Genomic DNA, 18,762 nt, shown 5'->3' on the forward strand with positions numbered 1-18,762 from the left:
AGCTGTGTGGAACACATATCTATCTTTTCTCCTTCGCTCTTTGGAACTTTCTTAAAGACAGAGTAGTTTTCCTAAAGATAGAAAGATCAGTAACTTGGACTTAGATAGGATGTACCCTTGGGCTCAGATAGGATGTTAGATAAATGACTTATCAAATAAAAATAAAAATCTGAGAAATGCTAATTAAGTTATTTGAAAGGATTTTATTTTTTAATAAAAAATTATTTACATTTACCAAATATCAGAAATCACGATATGACTGGGAAAGAATACATTGTAAAATCATGGAATCAATTAAAGTTTCCTAGAATTATCTTTAATCATATACCATGAAAGGCATATAAAGAATTTACTTTTTATAACCGTATTAAAGGAAATAGAGAAAATACATTTAGTTATGGCAAAAAATAAGTATTAAATTATGAGCTAAATTAAGTCTACTAACTATAAAAATAAGCAATGACAAAGGGAAAGGAGATAAATGTCTTTGTTTTGCTTTTTGTTTTTGGTTTTAATGTCAAAGTTTAGCATCACTTGTTTTCTGTGAAATCTAGTCCTAAAAAACCTTAATGCCTTCCCTCTCTTTGGAATCTATATTTTATTATTATATTTGCTCAAATTTTGAAGATGTTCTAAAGATTTTTGGTTACTAAGGATTATTTCATTTTGTTTCTTATTTAGTTTAAATCAGTATTTTAAGTGAACTCATCTGGAGTGCGAGGTATGGTCTTAGTGGCAAATGTTGCATTTGTAAGATTTTCATTCACACTCACTTCATTTGCTCAATGTGTCATCGCATTTAGGCTTCACTGATTATCTCATTGGTTGATTAAGCTAGCACTGTGTTTCACAAAGTAAAAGTTCCGGACCACTGGAATCAGGATCACAGGGGCTGCTAGTTTCACAGGGTTTGCATATTCTGAGCACTATTCTAAACCTATTGAGTCAAAATCTGAAGTCGGCACAGAAACCTCCTGTAAAGCATCCCTCATGCGTTCTATGTACGCTAAAGTATGAAAGCACAGGCTAATTTGTGAAGGACATGTCAACCTAGAACAAATTTTGGTTTTATTTTGAAGGCAATGACAGGTAAACGAATGATTTAAAAGTATAGGACTTTTTTTTTTGTCTCTTTCAGTGTAATCTGGGATTACTGATATAATTTATTGAATTAAGTATCATGACTTTGAAAAATCATTACAAGCTTTTGCTTATTCAGATTTAATAACAATTTATAGTAATTGTAGAATGTAAACAATGAGAGGTGGTATTTGTTTTATTTTGTGCTCTGGTATGTAACCAAGCATATATAGTTGTTGAATGAACAAATTAAAGTTAGTCTATATGTGTAGTTGGTATCTGTTCTCTCTCTCTTTTCACTCCATTGATTAATGATGTACTAGCTGCTAATAGAAATTTAACTGTTACATTGAAACTGAAAACTATTAACCAGAGTGTTTTTAGATCTTTAGGTGTGGGTCTCCTTTTTTTTTTTTTTTTAACAGATTTATTGCTTTATAACCGAATACAATAAAGCTGCAGTTGTTTAAAGTAAACAATTAGATTTGACATCTAAATCTATCCATGGAACCCTCGCTACAGTCCGCATAATGAAAATATCCATCATACCAAAAAGTTTCCATTTGCCTTCTGTAACCACAAGTCTGCTTTCTAATACTTTAAATTCATTTGGAAATGTTATCTTTTTATGTAAAGAAATTACATATATATATATAATATTTTATATATAATATTTTATATATATTTATATATAATATGTAATGTATGTGTATATATATATAAAATATATATATAATATTTTTGACTTCTTTCATTCATTATAACTACTTTTAGATTCATCCAGATTGTGTTTATTAGTACTTCCTCTCCTTTTATATCTGAGTAATATTGCACTATATAAATAGAACACAGTGTTTATCCATTTATCTCTTAGTGTTAGGTTTAGAGGTAGTGTCAATATTTGGATTTTTTTCCAGATTAGGTTGCTATGAATATTTGTTTACAAATTTTTGCATAGACACATTCTTTTATTTCCCTTAAGTCAAGTGCTACGTACATGTTTAATATTTCTGAAAACTGTCAAACTATTTTGCAAAGTGATTATACATTGTCAACACCTGGTATAATTTGACTTTTATTTGTAGCCATTCAAATAGATGTATAGTGATAGCTCATTGTGGTTTTAATTTGTGCTTTTCTAAATATTTATGTTGATCATCTTTTTATGTGTTTGTTGTAATCTTTATATCTTTTTTGGTGAAGTTCTGTTCAATTCTTTTTTGCCATGTCCAAATTGAAATGTTTATCTTCTTTTTGAGTCATATGATTCTTTATATATACTAAAGGTCTATTGTCAGATATGTTACAATATTTTCTCTTAGTTTGTGACTTTTTGATTTTCTTATTATCTTTTAGAGAGCATTTTTTATTTCAATAGAGTAATATATTTGCTGATTGTTTTCCTTTATATTTGGCAGTTTTTGTGTCCTATTTAAGATATCTTTGCAACATCCCAAATCAACTTGTTAATACCACAGTTTTCTTCTGGATATCTGACATTAAGGTTTATAATTCATTTCAAGTTATTTTTTGCATATGCTGTGATATGGAGTATAAGATTCTTTAGGATTTTTTTGTATGTTTAATCTTTTCAGCTCCATTTGTTTTTTAAAAAATTATCCTTTCCCCATTGCATTGCTTTAGCAGATATGTCAATAATCAAGTAACTGTATGTGTGAGAGTCTAATTCTGTACTGTCTGTTCCATTGATCTATTGATACTTCTTTGGCTTTTTTTTTTTTTTTTTTTTTTTTTTTTTTTTTTGCAAAATTCTTTCTCTCTCCTGTAATTCTAAAGGATATCTTTGCCAAGTAGAGTATTCTTGGTTGGCAAGTTTTTTCTTTCAGCATTTTTAATATATCATGCTACTCCCTTCTTGCCTGTAAAGTTTTTGCTAAAAAATCCTTTAATAGTTTTATGGGTATTTCCTTGTACTTAACAAGTTGCTTTTCTCTTGCTGCTTTTAAGATTCTCTTTGTCTTTTATATATTTTATTTCTTTGTTGAAATTCTCACTTTGTTCATGCATTGCTCTCCGAACCTGAGTGAGCATTTTTATGACCATTATTTTGAACTCTCTATCAGGTAAGTCACTTATTAAGGTCAGTTTCTGGTGATCTATTTATCTTGTTCTTTTGTTTGAGATATATTTTCTTGTCTCTTTATTTTTCTTCACTCTCTGTGTTGGTTTCTTTATCTTAGATAAGACAACCTGATCTTAACAGATTTGTCTCATCAATCAGCCCAGCCCCAGCTTCTGGTTGTCTCTCAAACCCTTATGACAGTCCAAATTTCTGTCTATGTTCTTAGTGGCTCCTGTAGTTGGGAGTATGACAAGATCTGTCAATGTTCCAAAGAGGAGGAACGTAGTCAGCACCAACACGCAGGCTAATTAGAAGCCAGACTCTCAGGCAATAGCTGGGAAGTATGTAATTAAGCCCCTTTCAGGGAGAAACTGGAAGATGGGCATTTTTGCCTGTTCCACTGCACTGAACCCAGATGTTTATAGCCAAAGGGTTGAAGGGAGGGGATAGAGGTGATCCTGTACCTGTTGCAAAGCTGCTTCTTTGTTTGCTATACACCTGTTGGACTTGTAAATGCAAGCTCCATCAGCTATCAGAGCTGAATAATTTGAGGACCTGTCCTTCAAGTGGTAACCAAAAAAGGTTGGGGCACTAAGGTTTCTTTCAGGGAGATAATAGCAATTTGGTTTTATTGTTGGAGCAAGCTGGAAGGAAACCACAGGAGAAGTGCCACAGGTTCCCCTGGGCTCTGGGGAGGATCACAGCTATTTTCTAGATGCATGGTAAATTAGAAGCAGACTCTTAGGCAGCAGCTTATATGCAGCTCAAGTTCTTCCAGGGCAAGACTGGGATATGGATGTTTTCGCCTATTTTTTTCTAGGTTGAGCCTTGAGAATTTAGCTGCAGGGAGTGCTTGTGGGCACATTCACAACTGCTTCTTTATTTGCTATGGTTCTTTAACTCTTATGGACATAAGCCCCACTGGCTTGCAAAGCTAGGTATTTCAGCGGTCTGTTCCTCAGATGGGAGTCTTGAAAGTTGGGTTATTAGATGTATAGTCTAAATACTTTGCTCCTCATGGAGAAGCTAGTGTTAGAGATTCTCTCCCAACTATATGATGTTGTACCAATGGTGGGGTTAGTGGCAAGACTGTGTCTCAGCCTTTCCTATCCATTTTAATGTGGGAATTTTCTCATTTTAATGTGGGAATTTCCCAGTATATAGGAGTCACTTAGCTAGTTTCTGGAGTTTTCTCAGTAGGAATTATTCCATGTATAGTTGTATTTTAGTGCATCCACGGGTGAAGGAAGTTCAGGAGTGTCCTGTGTCATCATCTCGGTTCCTCCCAAATCTACTTGTTTTTGATTGAGCTTTTGTAGTTTGTGTCTTTCAAGGAATTTTTCCATTTAATCTAAGTGGTATTATATAGGTACTCACTACATCCTCCTATTATCATTCCAACGTCTATAACATCTGAAGTCATTTCCCCTCTCTTATCCTTAATATTAATATTTTGTATCTTCTCTCTTTTTCTCCTTTCCAACTGGCTACACATTTATTAGTCTTCTGAAAATAAAACATTTTTGTTTCATTAAATCTCTATGTTGTTTTTTAAAGTAAATTGACTTCTTTATTATTTTCTTTATTACATGTAGGTGGAGATAACTGTTAAGTGGCAACAGCAGTAATCTAGTGAAAAGATATAAGGGATTTGTATAAGATGATGGACAATGAGGATCAGATTTGAGAAATATTAAAAATATAAATCAAAATTTTTTTCTATTAACTGCATTGACTAGAGTGTTAAGGGATAAGGTAGAAACATTGAAGATGCTGTATTTATGGGGACATCATATCTCAGTTGAGGTAATAAATTTAGGAGGAAGTATTAATTTAAGAAAGTACATAGTAAATAAGAGGAAGTACATAGTGAGTTATACCGGGAGATACAGAAATTTGGTTATCTGTGTGACTTCCATGAATCATATGTAGTAGTCAATTATATACTTAGACGCGGAAGTCCTTTAGACTGTCATCAACTAAATGTATAATGTAGGGGAGGTTCACTATATATAATTGAAAGTAAGAAATCTTATTCCTTTTTAAATAGAAAAAAATGACTCAGTTCATTTAAATTATTTGATTCTATATTACTTTGTTTTTCTAATGCTGAATAAAACATAAACAGAAATATGTTTCATCCATTTTATGATCCTGTCTGTATTTTATTATTTGTAATTTCTTTTAACTTCTTCCAAAAGTGTACATACAGTTAAGGCTCAATTTATTTTCTCTGCATCGAGTACATATTAGAGGATTCAATGTATAGAGTAGAAAATGGATCAGTTTTCCAAAATATGCTCTTTCCTTTGCATTTATTTTCTCAGGGCTATAAGATGATCAAGAACATTATTTTCAAATTATATGTTTTAAAAAATAGTATATTTAATTTGCTACAGTAAGGAGATTGGGTTTAAGCTACTTTCATTAGGGATTTACATCTTGTTCTTTCTGTTTTGGAACTAAATGCCATTCAAAGTATTAAAGGTATTGATTTACTCACTTGCATTATAGCTTCCCTAGATTATTTTTTACATTAAAAATGTTATAAAAGTGTTTATAATACTAAAAATTAGACTGTAGAATGAAGCCATATATCCATCACTCAAACTCAACAATTACCAAGATTTCGTCATATTTATTTCATTTATACTCTTGAGCTTTCATTTTTTTCTTTGTTGAATTATCTGAATTAAATCTCAGGCATTCTATCCTTTTATTGCTGTGTATTTCAGTATTCATCTCTAAAAACGGTGGCTATTCCCTTGCATAACATAGTGTCATTATCATAGCCAATGATATTAACAGTAATGCCTTGCTGTTGTGTACTCCCTGTTCCATAACCAAATGCCATTGTTTTCCTTTTAAAAATGTCATTTACATTTGGTTTGCTTTAATCAGGATTCAAATAAGGTCCACATACTACGTATGGTTATTATATGCCATGAGTCTCTTTCATTCTAGTACAGCTCTCTTTTCTGTTTTCCATGTCTTTGACTTTTTAAAGAAGCTGTGTTCATTGTCCTTTAGAATGTTCTACTTTCTAGGTTATTATGCTTGCCTCTTTGTTTTGTTTAACTTGTTCCTCTATGTTCAATACTTCTAATAGTTGAACATTAGCTCTAGAGGCTAACTTTCAAGTTCTTTTTTATTTTTTTTCAAAAATACGTCACAAGTGACTCTGTCTTCATACTCCATCATATCAGGGATGACCACATGAAATCTGATTGTTTTCCCTTTAGTGATATTAAGATTGACTAGTGCCGACAGCTTGATCCCTCCATTCCCAAGTTTTATATTGACCTCTCTTCTAATGCTTTCCTTTACTTATGGTCATTTCAGAATCAGTAATTCCATTAGGGACTGCAAGATTGTTTTGTTTTAATGCTATTCCTTCAAAATTTATTACTTAGAAATATTTGGTAAAGAAGTATTTACCTTCATTAACTAGGGCTACTTATTTGGTTACCCTGAAAAAGAAAAAATGTAGGAAAAATAAAGCAAGCACCAAATTCTTTCTTTCAACTTAAATATTTTCATTCCACACCTTTTTTTTCTTGCTCCATTTATGTGTATCATTTTTCATCAATATTATCATTTTACAAATATGTATTGAACATATATACCAGGCACTATGCAAAGTTGTGGCCACCAAGATTTAACTAGGGGAGAGACATGTACAAGCATGGGTCTTAAACTGGCTAATACTTGCCACATTCTCAGACCATTCTGGGAATAAATTCCTTCCCTCACAGTCCCTTGTTGAGGTACTCTAATGAGAAAAAATAGGTTTTCTCTTTGGAACTATATTGAGAAATCCAGAGAATGAGATAGTTGACAAGGAGAATATATATTGAAAGTTTACAAATTTGGAGACAGCTGTAATAAGTAATCCAAAATTAAGAAGAAATAAAAATGGGATGCAAATAGTGTCAGGAGATAAAAAGGCTGAGAAGGAAGAGGAGGCAGTTGTCTGTGAACGAATAGAGAGGATGCTTGGAAGGGAAAGCAGAAAGGATGAGAAGAGCCTAGTCACAGTATAGGTGGGCTTCTTGAGTGAGCATCCCATCCTCAGTCACTTATTGCACTCCACAGACTGCCTTCAACTCTGAAGGAGTTTCTTGTCCAGCGATTCATGAGACCTCACGCTATGGGTCGTGGCACCTCCTGTTAGATAGAGTTCAGTTTTCCTTGGGTTCAAGTACAATATTGAAATGCAGTTTAGTCTTGTTTCTCCATTATGCAAAGTATGCTTTAAAAAATTACCTCTTAATTATTTGTAGTTACTTAAGTCTGTGTTCCTTATAACCAAAGTAACATAACTAACCTGGTATGGTATTATATGGAACAACACATGTATTCCACTCTAATTGCAGTTAGGTTGCTATTGAAGTGTAAAAGAATGCTTTAATTTAAATTATTGGGATATAAGGAAATAATTTATGTCCGACAAGCAATCAGTTTTGCAGAGCTATACTTTACAGTGGGGAGAATAGATAATTAGGAAATCTAAAAATCTAGGCTAAAACTACCTAAATAAAGTAAAGGCACAAAAAAATAAGTCATTTTGAAATTTTTTTCTCATGTTAATTATAGCCATTTTTGAAAATCAAAACATCAGATTTTATTCTCTACAAATTCACAAAACAATACATTATCTGGAAAGAATAAGAATATTTTTCTAAAACCATGAGAGTACTGTTATAACAATGCTTACTAAGAATTGTACTAATTTAACCACTTCAGAAGATTTCACTTTTCTACCTCTCTGACTTTACATCATGGAGGAAAGAAAAGATTCATCTTGGTTTTTCAAGGTTTATTATGCTTGCCAGATGATTTACTAATATGTTATCAATGTTATCATCATCATGTAGGGAACTATAGGAAATTGACTGGAGCCAGGCACTGTACTAAGCATTCTTATGATTTAATGTTTAAGTTAATCTTAAATTCAATTCTAATGACATCAGCCCTATTATCTCCAAATTGAAGAGAGTGAAACTGAAGCACAGTGGGGCTTTCTCAAGATCACACATCTAATAAGTGGCAAAATCAGAATCTAAGCAACCTTTTGGATTAATTGTAAGGAAAGATCCCGTGAGTAAGATAATGGGCATCAGTCCTTCAATTCAACCCAAACATTTTTGATGATTTAATGATTAATCTGGATCCAGTCACAATAAACCTGTAACAATAAAACTGTAACAATAATTACAAGAAGTTAAAAGTACAAGGTACCAGTTGCAGTTGTATATAAACTAACAGAAAAAAAAATGTATGCAATTAGTTATTGTAGGAAAAATGTTAACATAGTGTATACTCACTGGCATCCTTAGGAGAAACCATGAAAGAATTTTTTTTCTCAGAATTCACTTCTTTAAAGAATTTTGCTTCCCTAGCAATTGGGATACTTAAGAATGATCAGTTTTCCTTTGTGGATTAGGTGCTAGAAATGTCAGAATCAAGGTCCACATATATAATGACCCCATAGAATCTGACAACATACATTCTATGTCTATCCTCATTATTCCTTTAATTTCTCTACTTTTAGGACAAACCTCATTTTACTATAGTAGTTTTTAAACCATCTTAATATTTTTGAATAAGATGAATACAGTAATATTATCCCCTTATCTGCATGTTTGCTTTCAACAGTTTCAAATACCTACAGTAAACCGTGGTCTGAAAATAAATGGAAAATTTCAGAAATAAGCAATTCATAAGTTTTAAATTGTGTATCATTCTGAGTTGACATGATGAAATTTCATGCTGCTCCACTCTGTCCTGCCCTGGACTTGAATCATCCCTTTTTTTTAGCTTATCCACACTGTATATGCTACCTGCCCATTAATCACTTACTAGCCATATGGGTTGTCAGTTAGATTGTTACAGTATCACAGTGCAGTATCATAATAAAACCTTTATTTTACTTAATAATGGCCTCAAAGTCATTTATATAACTTTTATTATAGTAAATTGCTATAATTGTTCTATTTTATTATGAGTTATTGCTATTTTCTTACTGTGCCTAATTTATAAATTAAACTTTATCATACGTATGTATGTATAGGAAAAAACACAGTATATATAGGGTTAGGTACTCCCCACAGTTTCAGGCATCACTGGGGGTCTAGGAACATTTCCTCCATAGAGAAGGGGACACCACTAATAGTAAGAAGTAAAAATAAAGAGGACTGTGTTTTAAGTATGCAAAGATACTAACTAGCTTAGTTAGTAAGCTAACATTTTTGAATGAGACAAACTTGACCCATCAGACCTTAGAGAAGTTTTGCAATGTCTTTCAGACTATTTTTCACATTTAAAACAATTTGGAATGTAAAACAACACACAAGACCACTATCAGGATTAAAGGAGACCATGTAAAGCACCCAGTAGCCCAGTGCCTGCCATTGCCTAGACGCTCTTCAGGCGTTCATTTCCATCTCTCTCCTACTGCACCAAGCTCCCTGCCCTGCTGTGTAAATATAAGGATTTGCTCTCCCGGGTCTCTAATCTGGAAGGACTGGGGTAGCTTGACAAAGAATTATCTGAATTCAGTAAATTCCATCAAGTATTTCCTCAGGCACATTACATAAGTTTTCAGGCTATTTCTGGCCGGCTCCACCTCCTTTGCCACTGCCAAGTAGCATTTTCATTGTTTTACAAAATGCTGATTTTAATAGTTAACATGAATCCATCCCCAATTTTATTTTTTATATTTAAATTAAATATATTTTAAAGATCCGAGTTCATTAAAATAATGCCTGTACATAAAGAAAAAATAAAAGAATAAAAGGATGATTTAAAAAAAAAAAAAAAAAACGCTTGCAGCACCTGGTATTCCTAGATGGAATCTCATCCAAGTACTAACCAGGCCCGACCCTGCTTAGCTTTCAAGATCAGACAAGATCGGGCACGTTCAGAGTGGCATGGCTACAGACTGATAGGGTTTAAATAGCATTGGTGATCCACTTGTTTGTGGTATAAGAGAACTAAGTACGAAAGGAAAAATTATCACTACTGGAAATGTTCAATTAGATAAGTTTGCACTCCAGATGCTTAAACCGAGTTTTACCCTTAAGTGCAGTTATAATATATTTTAGGTTTTAGATTCTCTTTAATACAGCTTTGACTGAAAAAGCTAGTTTATAATTTATTAGTAGAGCCCTGCTTAAAATTCATTCTTCTTAGCTGTTCTTTCTCTTCATGATATTGGTAGCTAATTGCCATAATGAATGTCATGTATTCTTAAATGAAGAGCAAAGTAACAAAAGATAAATTTTTTTAAATGTGAAAAGAGCAAACTAAATGTCTTTAATTCCAGCTGTCCTTTGAAGCTTCAGTTGTACACATACACAATAACAGAACTATTGCTTACTCATTTGTAATAATGAACATACTTTTCTTCAAAGGCCAACTTTGCATATCAAAATAATACTTAACATTTAATGGATTCTGTGATTTCTTCTGTTGTGACTAATGAATCAGTATTCACATTTTGACAATGGTAGATTGTTTTCCTTATTTTACTAAGAGATATGCGAGACAATAATTGGGTTATTAAATTGTGTCTCAGGATTCAAAGTTTAAAACATTTATACTTTGTATTAATTGCTGCAAATTAAAAACAGCAGACTTTCAAATAATGTTGGAATGGATCAGTTATTTCATTAGACCTCCTTTTATAAATGATAGACTAAATTGAGTTACATCGAAAATGAAGAAGAGATGAAGCTATACATTAAAGAATTTAATATGTGTGTAGGAAAATCTCACAAATTCAGACCAGAATGAGGAGGGTCAATTGTATTTTTAAAATATGAATAATTAATGTACATATTACATATGTACTTGTTTTAATTTTTAAGTATATATGTGTGTGTGTGTGTGTGTGTGTGTGTGTGTGTGTGTACACAATTCCTATGAGTAGAAATGGTTGTGGAACATTAAAACCTCTTTCAGTCCTGCTTGCACTATAGTTTGGAATTTATTTGTAATTAGCATGTAAATTGTTAGTGTTTAGGTGGAGATTTCTGAGGTTTATGAAACCAGTTTACGCCTGTGAATACAAAAATATTTCCCTTGCAATAAAGTTTATCACTATTAATTTTATTAGCAACTCATCTTTTTTTCTGAAGACTAAAAACTAGCAAATACAAATGTAAATTTCCATTCAGTTTCTGTGATAATTTTTTCACATTAGAAATCAATGGACTCTAATTACTATGTTCCTGTATGGCTCATTTATAGTTAGAATTTTATTATTGTTATCAGCAAATATTTGTTGAGTGCTCACTATGTCACTATGTGCCATTGGCCGTACAAAGTATTTACATGTAAAATCTCATTTAATCCTCACCACAGCCCTAGATATACTCCCAAATTGCACAATTATTATCGTCCCCATTTGACAGAAGAGGAAATTGAGTTTTAAAGAGATTATTCACTGCTCCACTGGACAAATTAGTTAAGGAAAAATCAAATTAGCAGAGGAAAAATCAAATCTTTATCATTTGTACTGCATTGAAGTTTAACCACCGCATTATACTGCTGTGGATTATGCAGAGGAAATAGCCAACACTGTGTTAAACTGCAGAAAGTAAGCCTCTAGCAAACATGCAGATGGTGTAGACTTCCAAGCCAACCCAAAGCAAAGGCAGAAATATTCAACTGTGGAGTGTGTTGGAAGAAAACAACTTTGCCTTTTGAATCATGATTTGGTACTGGGTATATAACACAGATAAAACATAAAATTTGATGCCAAAGTGAGATGGCATATTTGCAAATCGACAAAGAAAATTTGGACACAGTGCAAAAAAGCACTCACAGAAACATGATGATTTGTGGCCCTTTAAAAATTGGAAACAAAATTTAGCCACCAGTTACTCAGAACTTGATAAAATCTGTTATGAGAAATACTAAGCGTCTTTCTCCTCACTCCAAGTACTGATTTGCTTCTTTCATCTGTTGTATTTTGCTCATAGTTGTGAATTCTACCCTTCTACCCCCCACTCCCACCCCCATCCCCCTGCCTTTTTGCCATGGTGGGTAGGAGTAAAGAAATTGTTTCAGAAACTGCTGGTTTTGTAGATATTGTCTCTAGGTTATATCCTGCTTTCTGGAATTGTTTAAATCATGTGCTGAAGGTACACACACATGCATGCACACACACAAGCACACATGACTGTAAGCACAATTCATATTATTTTAGTCAAGATAGCTAGGTGGAAAAAAATGTTTTTTAATGCTAGACAAAAATTGGTTAAAGAGGAAAACTATTTTTATCAGTTTTAAACTGTAAAACTGATATCAATAAAATTGTATCAGATAAATCTTGTGTCAATAATAAAATTATGACTATTTCAAAGCACCAATACTACCACTAACTCTTAATATTAAGTGAACTATGATCCAGTTTGTAGTCATTGTACATTGTATATTTTTCTTTGCACTCTTTCATAGCTAATTAATCACTGCTAATTCTACCTAAAGACTTTGGAGAGAGGTAATAACTTGATCTGTAATTTGAAGGAAGAGAGTAGTTAAGATCAAATGAAAATTAAGGAGAGAAGACAGGGAAAATTATCATAAGACATGGGACATCAGAGATGCTGAGAAATTAGAAATAATGTGGGCAGCTATAGTATAGAAAGTATTGGAGAATACAAATAGAAATTAAAGTTGGGGTTTGATCATCACTATCCAGGAAAGTCACATTAATAGGTTCTAACTTTTTTGTTAATGTGCAACAAGCAATCAAGGTTATGATAGCAGTGGCTTACAATAAATATCATGACCTGTGTTTTTAACCCATTTCCCATTCAGAAGAAAAAAGTGCAGCTCTCTGCCAGCATTAATTTAATTTTACCTAAATATACTCTTTGAGGCTGAAGCAAATCTGACTGGTTTTTGATGTGAAAATAAAAATATAAAAACTGTTCTCAGAGTCATTTCTAAACAGAACTTGTCTCTAATCCTAATGTAACAGAAATGTATATATAAATCAGATTCATTAAATGACTCTTTAGCAACCATTCAAGAACGATATTAACATCACATGTAGGAATGCTACATTTTCTAGGATTTGATATTTTCATCAATCGAGAATTACTATATTTTGTAAATGGAAATACCACTACTAAAAACAGAATGCTGTAAATATAATGATGTCATTTGTTACCAAATACTATCAATATACTAAAGTGATGTGAAAATAAGAGAAGTGAGATATCTTGTGGCAAACTTTGAGGGTGAGGCTAAAACTGTAATCCATGAGTAATCTTGGTGTAAATGCTGCAGCCACAAATGCTGCCAGTGAGTATTCTCGAGGAAATGGGAAGTGGGTAAAAGGTAAATTAGGTGGTAATATGGAGGATATGTTAGAATAGGAAAGATTAGAGGTGAACAGATAAATTGCACTAACAGGCTAGTGCAATTCTTGAGGCAAATAATGGTGAAGACTTTAGTTAAGGATAAAACAGTAGTAGTAGGACAGGAACAGGCAAATTCTATAGTGCTGTCAAAGGAAGAACCACAGGAGAGGAAAGGAGAAGATGTTGTGGATTGTGGTAGAGCTGATGATTCAGTTTTCTGTCTAGGTTTAGGGCTAGAGAGTGATGATTTTTTTATTTAACAGAAATATATGTAAGAAAGAGCCAGAGAAGTATTTCAAATGCACCGCAAATAACACAAGTAGCAAAGTAAAATAAAAATACAGACTTCAGAAGAGTCTGTGTAATGGTTACATAAATACATTAGCTTTGAGTTCTATCTTTCTAGCATAGAATATTTATTATCTCCATAGGTAATGGTAAGCATAACCAAATTTGAAATGAGCATATTATAATCCAGTATCAGCAAAACTTCTAAAACAGGTATCAAAAAATACCTCAGCTCTCAAAGATTGTCTTCTGCATAGAAGTAGAGTTTAGCAAGTAGTAGAGATTGAGATTTAAATTAAAATATGGACTATTGCATAAACACAAAGCTAATATTTTGAACTGTATATATTTTAAGGTAAAATCAATAAACTAATACAAAAAATAGTAAGAAAAAATAAGTTGTGAAGACATTTTCAATGCTTGAGAATTTTTATTGTCAGTAAAAAAAGAAATGTGATTAAGAAGCATATGCTTTATTTCTGATTTTGCCACTGATTTGTTTAATATTTTAGGACACATTTCTTAATCTCTTTCACTCTGAGTTTAAATTGAGTGTAATCAGTTTCCTTTATGTCTATTCTAAGTATCAAAAAAACATGTATCATTGAATATTTTCTTTATTATAGAGATCATAAGCCTTGGAAAAACAACTCAATGCTCAGATTCTGACTACCGATTCCTCATTTGTAAAATGAGGATAATAACAAATAGGGATTTTGTGAGAAATAAATGAATGTTAATTCATCTTAAAATGGTATAGGAAAATTCTCATTGATTTTATTTGAAAAGAGAAATTATTTAAAAACTTTTGTGGTTACAGAAATAATCTTATTCAGTTTCACAGGACTGTATGAAGTAAAAAATAAGTTTTAATGTTTATATATCAGTTTTGCGAAAATGAATAAAAAGCAAAACTAAAAGTCCCTTGACCCAGGCCTTACAAATTTTCAGTAATTGGATGGAGATATCTATATCTATATCTATCTATATCTATATACACACACATAGACACACATACACACATACATACATACACACATACATACATGTATATATATGCATAGACATGCAGGTAATGTTTATTTCTATTTTTTGCAAAATGTGGAATCATATTATGCATACTATTAACCTGTATTTTGCTGTGTGTTCATTTAACACTGTAGACACCGTTTCATGGCAATACAAACAGATCTACCTTGTTCTTTCTAATAGGTGGATATTATTCTGTGGTTTTATATAACATCAGGATGATGGGACTACTGTGGTGCAGGAGAGACAGGCGTGGGGCAACACAGGTATTGGAATAGCGTAAGAGAAGCCTAGAGAGAGTCATTAGGTAACTTTTGGAAATCAGGTTCCAACCAGCCCTAATTTTTTTTTTATATTTTCTAATCTGAAATTTTTTCAGTAAAAAATTTTCACTATTTTAATAAAAATTTCTTTAAATATTAGGGAAGTCGAGTATCTCTTTTCCTATGGTTATTAATCTTTTGTGGTTTTTTTGTCTATTAGCCTATTTTTCTAATATTCATCTTTTTACTATAGATTTTTAGCTATTTTCATTTGAATAATAATATCCTATTGCCTTTTATACATCACATATATTTTTTCTAATGTGTTAGTGTATTGTTTTTATTTTAAATGGTAGTTTGGTTTTGGTTTAGGTTTTGCAATGTCGAAGATTTAATAGCACTGATGAGAACCCTTAACCCACAGTTTTCAAGAATGAAAATCAACATTACATGGCTTCTGCAACTGAGAAAATCCTTAGACTAACAACTTATTTTTGATTCCTTGTTTTGAAGCTATTTGTTTGGAGCTTCAGTATGAAAAAAATAATATTTTAGAAATCTCTTTGAGAGTCTTTTCTTATGGTAATTACAACCATTAACTGGGGCCCGCAGCTTACCCTTTCCACCAGTTTTTATCCTCCTTCAAAAGTACACACAATTTTTACTCTCTGTGAGTAATTTCTGTAAATGACTGCACCAATATGTTCTTTTGCATCATATACTCTTAGCCTTGTTTTGTTCAGTCATTTGCACTTATTACTGTACTGTTTTTCTTTTCATTGTAACCCATTTTTTGAGGAAACATCAACCCAAGGGTACAAATTGAATAGAGAACCAACAGCTACTTAGTATGTTTTAGCTTCTCTTTTCACTTCTGCTATATGATCTAGATCCTGGATATCCTGTTACAGTTGATCTTTTTTATTCTCTTTTTCTGTGTGTTCTCCCTATTTCTGTTCCTCCTATTCTTTATCTCCCTGTGATATCACTGCAGTCACTGTCACCTGCAGCATATACCAAGTTTTGTATACTGCTAAGCGCTTGATACTGGAATTCTGAATCCCCAGCTACCAAACTTGTTCATATTGCTGCTTCCCATTTCTTTCGAGGTCGCAGAGTGATCCTCTATTGAAAATAAACCGTCATCACAATCCCTGAGACCCAATGATGAATAGTTATTTTTCCAAACCCTTGGTATAACAAAACCACTCTTTCCCACAGTCATTTCTGTTTTTTCAACCCATAGTTTTTTTCTTCATGGCATTAATCACAGTTCATATAAATTTATAGATATTAGTTTTTATTGCCAGTCCTACTAGGTTGTAAACTTAAGAGAAGCAGAGACCATGTCTGTTTTATTTAGTAGTATGTAATTTGTCATTAGTTCTATGCCCAACACATGCTAAGAAATCAATTAATAGTTACTTATTAATGCTAAATGCATTAGCCACCATTTGCATTATATTATCTCTTATATTCTTGTAAATTTATAAAGTTTTTAGAATTTTTTCTAAAATAAGGAAAACATTGCATATTTAATTGAAGCCTTGTGTGTACATATATCTCTCCAAATCCAATTCTCTTTACTCCTTGCCGAAACATAACTATTAGACAAGATTTTTTATTCCCATGAATTTGTTTATATCTATACAATACATGTATTTACCAGAAAAACACGTCAGATGTGTGCCAAAACTATATCCTAAAGGGAATGACTGATTTGCCTTGAAGTAAAGTCTGAGCATGTGAGAAGTTAGATAGAAAGTAGCAGCTGAAAAACTGAGAAAGCTGAAAAAGAATAATTGAAATTCAGGTTCTACAAAGTAGTGGGTGGTATGGTGAACAACCCAAGCCTGAATTTAGGGCTGAGAAGAGTTCTATCCGAAGAGTAAGTAGGAATAAAATATTGACATGGTTTAAATGAACTCAGCCCCTAATTGGATTAAGGGTATCATTCCCAACCTTAAAACACTACTGCCAGAAGAAAAGAAACCCTTTCTGAAATACTAACATAATCCAGACGCTCAAATTATATGCACATCTTTTACACACAAGAAGTTCTTTATTCAGTTAAAAATAAGCAGGCATTATAAGAGTTTAATAGAGCAGAATTTAGAGAAAGATATTATAACTATGGTTAATATATTTAAGAAATTAAATGAAAGAAAGAAAAACTCAGCAGTGAACTAAAAGCTACTGAAGGGATCAAATGGAAATTCTAGAAGTGAAGACTATAATAAATGGAATTAATAACTCAATATATGTACTTAACCATTCACTAGATACAACTGAAGAGACAATTAGTATTATACAGAATTAAAATACACAGAATGAAGTTCAAAGAGACAGATGGAATATAAAGATTATTTACCAAAATTATATGCTGAGGTCTAAAGCAAATATCAACAAATTTCAAAAGATTAATTTTTCCAGAATATGTATTTTAACCCTTGCTTAGTTAAGGCAGAAAATAGCAACTAAAAGATACTTAGGAAATCACCTCAAATAGTTGAAAGAAATAAAAATGTCAAATATTTCAATTGGATACATACAAAAGAAATATATACCTTAAATACACATGGTAGAAAGGAAGAAATGCCAAAAACTAATTATATATCTTTCTTAAGAAGATAGAAAAGAAACAATACATTAAACTCAAAGTAGGAGGTATACAATACGGAAGAGGAAACACTGATGAAATAGAAAACACACAGTCATGTAACTACCACCAAAATGAAGATATAGAATATTTTATTACCCCCCAAAGTTTCTTCATACTCCATTATAGTCAATCCCTCTTCTCAACCCAAGGTCCTGGAAATCACTGATATGTTTCATGTCCATATATTTTTACCTTTTCAATAATGAATTATAAATGGAATCATAAGGTATGTAGGCTTTAGGGTCTAGCTTCTTTGAGTTAGGTTAATTTATTTGATACTCTTCCATGCTGTTACATGTATTGGCGGTTTATTCCTTTTCATTGCTTAGTATATTCCATTTTATAAATCTACCACAGTTTGTTTATTCATTCGTCAGTTGAAAGATATTGACTGCAGCTCTTTGGGGTTAGGAGTTAAGCAGCATATACAGCTTTTGGTATACATGTGTTTCATTTCTCTTGGATAACTACCTAGAGTTAGACTACTGGTAAATGTATATTTAACTTTATAAGAAATTGCCAAGCTGCTTTTCAGTGTGATGATAACATTTCACATTGTCAGGAGCAATTTTTCAGAGTTCCAGCTCCTCTGAACCCTTACATTCTTGTCAGCTCTTGGCCTTGTCCAGTTTTCTTTTGTTATTAAAATGTTCTAGCAGACATGTAGTAGTATCACACTGTAATTTTAATCTGTAAGTTCTAGTGATTAATGATGTTGAGCATATTTTCATGTTCTTATTTTTTAATTCTCTTCTTTGCTGAAGTGTCATTCAAATCATTTGCCCATTTTTTTTCTTATTGAGATTTGAGAGTAGTTTGTATATTCTGGTTACAAGTCCTTTATCAGGTACGTGTTTTGCAAATTGTTTTCTCTTAGTCTGTTTATTTTCTATTTTCTCAATATTTTTGAAAATCAGATTTTAATTTTCATAATGTCCAATTTATCAATATTTTACTGCTTGCACTTTTTGCATCACACCT

At 32.1% G+C, this 18,762-nt stretch overlaps 1 protein-coding gene and 1 pseudogene across 5 annotated transcripts in view; one reads left to right on the forward strand and one right to left on the reverse strand.

Annotated features, from left to right (window-relative positions):
• The window catches only part of UNC13C (unc-13 homolog C), a 620,140-nt gene that overhangs the window by 443,773 nt on the left and 157,605 nt on the right, over positions 1-18,762 (forward strand). The window lies entirely within an intron of this gene.
• Positions 9,989-10,107, reverse strand: LOC118600552 (annotated as a pseudogene).

This window comes from Rousettus aegyptiacus, unplaced genomic scaffold (assembly GCF_014176215.1).
Source record: "Rousettus aegyptiacus isolate mRouAeg1 unplaced genomic scaffold, mRouAeg1.p scaffold_m13_p_3, whole genome shotgun sequence".
Taxonomy (NCBI): domain Eukaryota; kingdom Metazoa; phylum Chordata; class Mammalia; order Chiroptera; family Pteropodidae; genus Rousettus; species Rousettus aegyptiacus.